The sequence below is a fragment of the Capsicum annuum genome, chromosome 10 (assembly GCF_002878395.1).
Source record: "Capsicum annuum cultivar UCD-10X-F1 chromosome 10, UCD10Xv1.1, whole genome shotgun sequence".
Taxonomy (NCBI): Eukaryota; Viridiplantae; Streptophyta; class Magnoliopsida; order Solanales; family Solanaceae; genus Capsicum; species Capsicum annuum.
Window position 1 is genome coordinate 93,179,434 of NC_061120.1, and position 11,756 is coordinate 93,191,189.

Genomic DNA, 11,756 nt, shown 5'->3' on the forward strand with positions numbered 1-11,756 from the left:
GGGGTGTGGGGTAAGAGAAAAATTTAAATTCTTTAATAAAATGTAGATATTATTTTTGGAAAGGGAGCTGGTAGGGTTAGGGGTGGGTAGGAGTAGGGGATGGACTAAGAAAAAAATTTGAAATACTTTTTTAAAAAAATTAAATTTTGGGGCTGAGGGTGGGGTAAGGGTAGGGGTGGGGGCAGGTTTAGGGGTAGGCAGTGGGGTAAGGTGGGGGTAGGGGATGGACTAAGAAAAAATTTTGAAATACTTTTTAAAATAATTAAATTTTAGGGGTGGGGGTAGGGGTGGGGGTTAGGGGTAGGGGTGGGGGTAGGGCTAGGAGTAGGGGTGGGGTAGGGGTAGAGGTGGTGTCGAGGTGATAGGGTATTGGGGGCGGAGGTAGATAATTTTGAGAATTGTATGAAGATTTCAACTTTAAAGTGAGGTTGAAAGAGAGTTTTGGAAAATGTTTTCCTTACTTTTTGAAGGGAAGTCATTTTCCTTAGATTTAAAGAAAATTAGTTGGTTTTGAAAACATTTTCCAAAATATATAAGCCAAGCAAACATAAGAAAACTGAAAAACATTTTCTGGAAAATGTTTTCCTTCATACCAAACACACCCAATTGAATAGGTAAGTTTTCTTATTTACTTTTATATTGACTCTTGTTACTATCACTCTACTATCTGGAATCTTTTATTTAAAGACTCAACGTTGGTATTATTTCCTCAACTCTTGTGAAAGTGAAAATACATTTGTTAAAATCATTTTCACGTTGCTTTAGCCATGTTTAATTTCAAACAGTCAAAAGCAAGAGTTTGACTAATGGCAGAAGTATGTCATACCAGAGGAGGATCCAAGATTTCAAACTTGTGGGTTCCCAACAAAATAAATAAGGCTGAAAAAAATTAAACAAAAAAAAAAGAAACCTCCACAAAGGTTCGAACTCATGACCAAAAAGAACATAGCATGCATCTCAAGTATGCCCCTCTTACCACTAAGCTATCCCATTATTTTGTTGTGTTTCTACCTATTAATATTTAAATCCATTGAGAATTTTTTTAATATAATTATAAACCTTACGGTAACGGGTGGGGGTTCCTGAAAACCCTCACCGGATACCGTAGATCCGCCCCTGTGTCATGCGTACTTGCTTCCAATGATCCAAGCATTTGGTTTGGAATATACAATGAGAATGATAGATCAAGATGGCAGCAAAATTTTCATAATATCTATAATCACTAAAAGTGATTAAATTTTATGGTGCTTCACGATTTCTAGGGCAGTAATTGCTTTGAAGCCCGATATATCTCTAAAAGAGATGTTAGAGAAAAATTTTATACATTATATGTATGCCTGGATTTGCTCCTGAAATAACAATATCTTAAAAATAATTATATGCTATCATAATTTGATATGCTTAAGACATGATAATATTCCATTTATAGGGAATGAGAATTTCGATTGTTATAGATGTAGATCTATACTTTGGAGGTAAATGTGACTGTATATAGTAAAGTTTATCAATACAAATGTGCATTGATTGTGATGGTATCACAATTCACCTTCGAAAGAGGCAGAGTAACTGAGAAAAGTTATTTTGAAATCTACTTCTGAAGTAGTAAATTTGAAATTTATTCATGTAATAATAAATCTGAAATTTACTAAAGGAAAAAGTACATGTCATGATAAACTTGGTGTTACTACTATAAATAGGTTCATAAGTTGACCAGAACGATTGCGATCTTCCGTAGATGTGCATATTGAGTATTAAATATATATTAGAAAATTAAAAAATTTCTCATGCACTTTTAATATTGGTTGTTCTTGTGATAAGTTGGTTGGACCAACTAATGTTAAGGTTGGATCCCCTAAATTATGAAAAGTTTTAAAGGTGAATAAGCGTTCGTTCACCTATCATGTAATATATATCAAGATGCATCAATATAAGATAATCACATGTATGTTTATTGTCAACCTGCAGTTGACATTCATAGATTTGCTTGCTCAATATAAATTGAGTTAAGAGCATGATTTTCCAGATTATATAATCAAGATAATTTATCTTAACAATGTTGGTTTTGTATTGAATGCCTTTGATAAATAGCTGAATCATTGCTAATATGAACAAAGCTTCATATGTTGTTCTGAAGCATGATATATTGCATATAATAGCACTTGTTTGCATTAGACCAAAAATTATAATTAATTCCTCCATCTCAATTGGTGCAAGGTCAGGAACCAATTATTTCATCTAGTAATTTTGATGTGTGGTATTTGATCAATGGATATACCATAATGCACAAAGATGGATTCTCTAAAGTAAGTTAAGATGTATGTTAGTTTTCCTAACATGAAGGGGAGATAATAAACAACTAAAAAATATGTTGTAAATTATCATCAATATGATCCTCATTTAAAAGATAATTCAAGTTCAAATGCTAGGAGTACTTGTTGACCCAATATTAATCTCATAGCTCTAAATACTCCAAATTGAATGTTTCTATAGGAAAAAATCTACTGAATGCATGAATCTTGGTAGATCAATCGGTACTAAACTCAATAATTTTTGAAAAAAAAAGAAGCAAGTGATCATAATAAAGAGGCAATGTGTTCTTTAAAAGTCTACAATATAACACTTCATGAAACCTTATGAAAGGTTAAGGTACCTAAAAGTAATAAAATAATGAGACCTCAGAATGTTATGTTACATTGTGAATCGATACAAAGTGACATATTATCGATTATATCTTTGATACAATATTGACACAATATTGTAAACGATTATGAGAATCTGAATTCCACATTTTTTAAGCATTCTAAGTAGAAATATTTATTAAGTGATATGAAAGGGTGAATCTTGTAAGTATAAAACTTATTTGATTTGCAGTCCAGATACTTGAAGATGCCACACGTGACATGCTGAATATTGTTACTTGACAAAATTTGTATAAAAATTCTTTTAAAGGATTCAAAATGTTTGAAGCATAGAAAAGTTTTTGAGAAACTAATTTATAATCCTTAAATTGCATAAATTTATAACTTAATAATCATTGGAACTCTTAGATATTTTTCAAAAAATGATAGATTATCAGCCGAAAGAAGTTGAGATGAGAAACATCCAAAATTGGATTGGATCCTGAAGTACCATATCTTGTGCAATTGGTGTATTTACACATCTTGCTGCAACTACGAGCATGATATAATTTTACTTCTACATGAAGACAGTGAAGTAGATCACTTTCATACTGCAATTAAAAATTCTTGTATTAATGTGTTTATGCTAACACATATAGTCAAATTTTTTAATACATGTGCCATTCATATGATTGACATAATAATACGATACAGACATATTACCTATTATCATAAAGAGTCACTATCATATCATGTATATATGACATTCATATTATGCTAAGACAATAGTTATTCATAAAGCGGGTCGAGAATGTATGTGGCTGAGGTTAATGATCTATCTCTTTTGAGAAAAATATAATTTGAAATATGACAAAGTACTCATGATTTTTTTTTAAGATAATGTAACATGGATAGCATAACTCAAGGAAGGATTTATAAAAAGAGATAGAACGAAGCACATTTCGCCAAAGCTTTTCTACCTAATGAGCTCCAAAAGAATGGTGATATCAACGTGCAATAAATTCGTTTGAGAGATCATATGACTAATTTATTGACAAAATCTCTATCAATTACAACTTTCGAGAAGACGATGCTTAAGATTAAATATGAAGATTCAAGATTCGGAATTGATGTTCTCATCAGGGGGAGAAAATAGGCGTTGTACTCTTTTTCTTTTCAAGTTTTTTTCCCACTAGATTTTCCTTGTAAGGTTTGTAATGAGGCAGTCTATATGCGTATTATTAGAGACGTGTACTCTCTTTCCTTCACTAGATTTTTCACTGAATATTTTCTAGTAAGGTTTGAACGAGGTACACTATCTATCAGTTAGACATTTCAGGGGGAGTGTTAAAAATATATTATAATATATAGTGAATGGCTATTCATGGAAAATTTAGAAAACCTAACTGTCGGGACAAAGTTAGTTTTTTCCAATAAATAAAGAGATTTTCCTTCATTGTAATTGAACCATGAAGAATTTCTAAAGAGAAATAAAAATTATTCTCTCTTCTCTCTCTATTTTTTTCTTCTCTACTTTATATTTCATAATAGATATACAGTTATAGTAAGACTAACAAATAAGAACTCACGCCTATCAAGAGTAATCAATGTATTTTTTTAATTTATACAAATATTTCATAGAATAATTGTGTCACTTTGAGTTGTTAGGTTATATTCTTTGTATTTATGAATAATATTATTTATGTAATGTCAAAAAATTTATGTGAAATAGAGTTCTATATTATTGCATGCTCGTAGTATATTTAATTTTAGAAATTTGTACAATATTTGTTTTATATAGGTGCATTAGATAAGAGGGTATGAAATCACAAATTATGGTAGACGATTAATTTTTTTTGATATACGAATCATGTTTTTGTAATGTCATAGTTTTAATGTGAAACTTAGATCTAAAATTGTTGTATGTCCGTAGTACATTTACTTTAAATTTTTTGTGATTATTTTCTATACATGTGCATTATATAAGAGGGTGTGGATGTTACAAATTGAGGTAGAAGATTAAAAAAAAAATTGGCTATCAAAAAAAAGGTTAAATTCTTTTTTATTTATGAATAATATTGTAATTTATAGCTTTTTGTAACACCTAGGATTTCGGCCAATGGAAAATTCCTTGATTTTGAGCTTACTGCCCAACCTACGACTCACCTTACGATTCGTAATATGTCATTACGGATCGTCGGACCCCAAATTATAGAGTGATCAATGTGTTATCCAAAGTCTCTGACCTAAATACGACTAGGATGCAATGAGTCATAGGGTCCCTTCTGTATCTAAATCAGTGTAATGGTCCATTGTTTATAATATGCCTACAATTGAACTCACTAGTCGTAAGGTAGGAGTACGAGTCTTAGGGTACGACTCATAGTCAGATCATTGTGGGTGCCCTGAGATTATTGTTACACTACAAGTCATGGTGATGACTTGTAAGGAGTCATCATGAGTTGTAAGGTGACCCGTGACGACTAGTGCCATTTTTAGCTTTTATTTAAGGGTACTCTTGTAAATTCCCTTATTCCCTAATTAAAACCCATGTCCATAAAACATGTTGGGACCCTATTCATAACAATTAACCATCAAATTCACTCTCTTAAACATTCTTAAATTCCTAAGTTAAGAACAACTAGGGTTTTAAAGGAATTAGCAATTAGAGCATCCAAGGGTTGATTTCTCTCTATAATTCTTCATATCTCAGGCATGCTACTCTTCCTCAAACTTTATTTTTTAAAATCATGTATTTACAATTTTTATTCATGTGATTAAATTGTGGTTTATAAATGTGGGTTGAGGGTTTTTAGCCTTAATGAATGAATTGGTTTTCTCATGGCTTCTATGAATGATTCACGATTTGAATTGATGGTTTTGAACTATTTAGGGTGCATGGGTGTTGTTAATTGGAATGAGCGCCATGGATTCCCCCAAATTGATGATTTTGAATACAGTGATTGGCATAACCTCAACCCAACCTTGTAAAACTTGTTTTGAACATGAAGCTATGCATATTGAACTAGTTTTGCAACCATTGCATGATATAAAGAGGTTATTGAAACATAATGGTTTTGATTTAATGAACAAAGAGGGACGTGGCATCTCCCCACATTATTTAACAAACAAAATGGGTCATTTCTTCAGGTTAATGAAATTATAATGTCATGATGATAATATCTTGCAAGTATACTTGGAATGACGATACAAACAATATATACCTGATGTGTATCATGGTTCAATGAATGGGAATCTATATATATTTTAATTGGGATTAAAGGGGTTATGTATCTAGGTCGTGAAAGAGAAGGTCCCGATGGATCAATACTGAAAATCGCATTTGCCGGTGCATGGGTCTAAATGGACAAGTGTTTGAGTCACCCTTGCTTTATGATCGAGTATTCAAGTCACCCTTGATATATTTTTTTGGTTTAATTTGTGATTTATTAATTATTAAATTATCAATACAAGAATGGGCCAACCCATCCTAAAATCCAACACAAAAGCTAAAAGAACTGGATAGGTCCAATCCAAAACCCGGCCTATGTCTTACACATATAAAAGTAGTGTAGGGTTTCCTAAATGAGCTAGGATCATCTCACAACAGTACTCCCCGCCTCTTCCGCCTCTTCTCTATTTGTCGTGGCTTTCTTCTTTAATCTTCAGCTCAAACTTCTTCTTCTTTGGGTGATAAATGTTGTTCCTTGGTGTAGCTATGTTGAAAACATCTGCATCTTCAAGAGTAAGTTGTTTCCTTCCCTTCTGTATCTGGTGATTATCTTTGTGCTTGCTTAACTCTTTTTTTCTTCCAATATCACCTGAGATCTCCAGTACTAAGGTGTATGACAAGCTTTTTGGTGCACAAAATAGGGTCTAGTCCGCTTATCCTGGTCATTATTTCTGGTAAGCTTGCTAGATCTTTTCTACTAAAACTACTATGAAATCTGAAGACTAACATTCCACTTGAACTAGTTCTAGAAGGAAGGGAGATAAATAGATTCTTAAACCCACTGGTGCTTTGATGATACCACAAACTGAAGATGCATGTGTTGACAATCTAACCATGGACGCTAATCTACTGAGAGACCTTTTTTGTGGTTGGTTACTTAGGCTAAGTAGCATTTATTTTTGTTTGTTCTCTATCTTGTACAGAAGAATGTGAAAAAACTGTACTAGCCTATCCAGTCTATAAAAAGATGTGTAACTACTAGCCTTAGATAAGATGTCTGATACTTATCACTGTTTAATATCCTTCTAGTTATGCTAGGAAGTTGATGAAATGTTGTATATGTGAAATTATTGTGCTCCACTACCATATTAGCTAAATAGTCTGCTAGTTGATTCCCCTTTCTGTATGTATAAACTATCTGCACTTGCTTGCTTTCAATTAGTCTCCATGCTTTCATTATTATATCCTCTGTCTTCCATGGTATTTTCCACTCCTTGCTAAGAATCTACTTCATTGCTAGTGAATTAGTCTCTCTATTTTGTCCTGATATGTTGTAATGTTTAGCTGCATTCCAAATAGCAATTACTTCTGCTTCTATACTAGTTGTATCCTCAATAGTTGATCCTGCTGCATATAATAGATCTCTTTTTTTATATCTTAGGCATAATGCCCAAGAACTTCTCCCTGGATTACCTTTTGAAGCACCATCTGTATTATATTTTACCCATCTGGGTTTTGGGAGCTCCCACAGTACACATATAGCCCTGATTCTAGGTTTCAGTTGACTGAATTATTTCATAATGCCTGGAAAATCTCCCCAAAAGTCTAGTGCAAGTTTTCTCACCTTAAGTGACATCCCCAGATGCCTTGTAACATTCATTATCATCCTGTGTACTGATACTCCTTTTCTTTCATGCTTTAGTGCATTCTTTTTTCTCTAGAGTTCCCATATTATCATAGATGGCACTGCTCTGTATTAAGTTTTTTCCCTTAGCTTCACATCTGCATTTCACCATGCATATATTATATTTCTCAAACTCAATCCTTGTATGGTAATACCTGTAAAAGAAAAAAAATAGGACCAAGTCCTAGTAGTAAAATGTTATCTCAGTAGCACATGAGTCACAGTCTCCTGTGTTGGATTCTGACAAACCAACACAAAGAAGGACCTTTCACTCCCCATCTCCTAATAGTAGCACCAACTGAAATCTTTCTTTTCCACATTCTCCACGTGAAGAAGCCTTTTTTGAAAGGTATTCCTTTTATCCACACCTTCTTGTATAACTCAATAGGATTCTCTCTATGCCTGATATAATGCCATACTGATTTGACACTAAAATTCCCCCTTATCTCTAATGTCCATACTACCTTGTCCTACTACATTTCATTCTGAGGAGTATTCACATTCTGAGTTATATGATCCATCATTTCCTCTGGCATTACTTCTTGAAGTTTTAGTACATCCCAATGCCCTTCCTTAATTAAGTCTTTTACTCTCTGAAAATCATTATCCCATTCCCTGCTAATCTCCATAATGGAATATAAATCACCTAATCCTGTCCAGTTATTATACCAAACATGTGCATTGCCTCTTCTTATTTTTCACAAAATCAAATGATCAATTAGAACCCTTGCCTGTAGCATCTATTTTTAAACTTGGGTACCACCTCCTGATTTCCACATAACTTCTTTAGGGTATAATTTGTCGCAGTACTTAATCGTCATGTACTCACGTCATATAGACCTCTTAGTTATAAAGTTCCACCATATCTTATAGAATAGTGTTGTTGATACATCATGGAGACTCCTTAATCCAAGACCTCCTTTCTCTTATGGTACACGCATCTTAGACCAAGCCACCCAGTATCTGCCTTTTCCTTCCTCATTGCTAATCCAAAAAACAATTAGCAAAACATTTCTGAATAGCATTTATAACATCTTAGGTGGATTCATAACTGACAAGCAGTGAATTGGAACACTTTGCAGCACATGTTTAATTAGGACAGCTCTCTCTCCAAATGATAATAGCTTTCCTTTCCAAGTTTGTAATTTGCAGCTAATTCTATTCATGATCAACTAATAGTACTGCTTCTTCTTTCTCTTATAAAAGACTGGACATCCAAGATAGTTTAAAGGGAATTCTTTCCTAAGTATACCTGTAGCCACTTCTTCCAAAACAATTACAATATTAGACACCTTCTCATGAAAATACAAAGCACTTTTCTCCCTATTAATTCTTTGCCCAGACACCAACTCATATTTCTCCAAAGTATTTGTCAACGGTTGTAAAGTCCCTACTTCTGATTTACATATGATAATCATTTCATCTGCAAAGGCAAGATGATTTAACTTAGGAATTCCTCTAGGCATGCCAAACAATTTAAAGTTCTTCAGAGTTAGTAATTCCTTCAAACTTCTTGACAACACCTCTGTTGCAATAATAAACAAAGTAGGAGATAGAAGATCCCCTTTCTTCAACCCCCTGGAAGATTTAAAGAAACCCTTAGGTTGTCCATTAATCAATAAAGAATACCAATTATTTGCCAGTAGCTTATACACTATATCTATAAGTTGTTCATAAAACCCAATCCTTCTGAGCACTTTTGTCAGAAAAAGCTACTCTACCCTATCATAAGCCTTCATCACATCCAGTTTCATGACTATATTTGGTAGTTTCCCTCTCTTCCTAATTTCAAAAACTATTTCCTGTACTACCAAAATGTTCTCAGCTATACTTCTTCCATGAACAAACCCAGCTGGTAAAATACACTTAAGTCTTTCATAAATAATCCTGGAAAAGATCTTATTCACAAAATTACTAAGTGATATTGGTCTTAGGTCTAAAAAATTGCTGACATTTAGCTTTTTAGGAAGCAGAACTACATTTATGTGTGTAATGAACCTTGGAAGTTCATAGTCACTAAAAAATGCTATAACCATTTAGTGTAGATCAATTGCTATTATTTCCCAAGCATCCTAAAAAAAAAAAACACCAGTCATACCATCTGGACCTCCAACACTATTTCTATTCAGCCCCATCACTGCAAATTTGACTTCCTCCAATGTTGGAACTTTTGTGATACCATCATTTTGCTCATCTATTACCACAGTAGGTAGAGAATCCAATATGGCAAAATAATGACTATTCTCCTATTTTTTAAACTGATTTTGATAAAATAATACAGCACCTTCAGCAATATCTTCCTTCTAATCTAACCATTCCCCCTTCTCATTATGTATTTTGTTGATCCTTAGTCTAGATCTTCTGCCCTTTACAATAGCATGGAAGAACTTTGTGTTTTTGTCTCCATCTTTAAACCACTGAAACCCAGTTTTTTGCTTTCAGTATTCATTCTCTCTTTTCAATTACACTATCAGTCTGTGTCTTAAATAATGATGCTCTATTCTCCCCTGGTGGATTCTCTTCAAACTGTTTGTCCCTTATCTTGATAACCTCCTCTAGAGTAGCTATCTCTTGGAAAATATTTCTAAAAGTTTGTTTACTCCACTTAGTCAATGCAGCCTTAGTTTTTTTTAGTTTTTGATAAAAAACAATGAATGGATTACCATAAGATTTCACTTTCCAGTTCTGCTTAATAACCTCCATACAAGATTTTTCTTTAAGGCAAAAATTCAAGAACCTAAATGGTTTGATCAAATTCTCCTGAATAGTACTGCAATAAAGTAGCATAGGTGCATGATCAGAACCACTCCTAGGTAAATTTTCCACCTCTAATGTAGAAAATAGTTCATGTATCTTGTCATTCACCAATACTCTATCCAGTCTTTTGAAAATACATTCTTCTTCTACTCTTCCATTCCACCATGTAAACTTACTATCCTTAAAATCAACTTCATCTAGATTACAATTGCTTATGCAATGATTGAAGTCTTTTATTTCATTAATAGTCACTGGTAAGCCTCCAAGTTTCTCCTCTGGATGCCTTATTACATTAAAATCCCCTCCTACAATCCATGGATCACTTATATTACTACTCAGATTCTCTAAAGAGTTCCAAAGAACACCTCTCTCTATTTGATTATATCTGGCATATACTAAAGTGACCACTACCACCACTCCTGTATTATGATTCTCTATTCTGAGTGTGAGTTGATGCTCCTCATCACTACTCACCCTTGATATATAACTGGGTGTTCAAGTCACCATTGGTGCATATGCATATATGATTATTCTCTGGTTTGTGCTGCTAACATACATAGGGCCCTTTCAGCAGGAGGGGCTGAGCTCATATCACCCATGGGTGCCTTTTTATGATAGTTAAGCTACACAGTCCAGGATAATATTTTACATTTATGCTAAACCTTGTTCCTTATCCTAGTATGTTATATATATAACGTGTACATGTTTATTTTACTATGGTTTTTACTTGGTATTATGTTATCCCTTCCCTAAGTTACATGCTAGTGCTCACCTTGCTAATCGTTCCCGAATATTGTATCCCCGTGTGATACAGGAACTAGAGATAATTTTACTTTTTCTTTACAGTGATAGGATTTTTGGGTTGTTAGTGGTCAGCTTTGAAGTGGTAAGCTTTCATTCTACGGAAGGGCTATCATTTAAAGTCTTATTTCATTTATATCTTAGACTACTTCCATTGGATTCTTTTGGCTATTGTCGGGGGCGTGTACTAACTTAGATTAGTTTTGGTCTATTTAGAGGCTTTGTGGATTACTATGGATTGGGATGTTGTTGAAATTCTTAAATTCCTTTTGAGTTGCCTATCTTGTTATAGGCTTGGAACTCAACATAACTTATTGTATGTTTGAAACTCATCCGATGTTAGCTGTATTGTGTTTTATTTGGCTAGGGAAAGAGAGTGTTCTCTGGTCCTCAACAAACTTGAGATACCCGTCATGGTCAGGCCCTAGTTTAGGTCATGACAATCTTGGTAACAAAGCCCTAGGTTCGTGGTTAATTACGTGTCCAAAAAGTCATGTCAAGTAGAGTCTCTTTTATGGGTGTGTAGCATGCCACACTTATAAGGGAGAGGCTATAAGATATTTAGGAATGTTTTTGTTCTTGTGTTCTACTTTTGGGATATAGAGTTTAGGATATTGAAATCTCCTCTAAGTCTATTTTCATTTCAGATCATGCCTCCCCAAAGATTTGATGCTTGTGGAAACTCTTTTGTCCTTCCTGAGGATAACATGGACTAAACTCATCC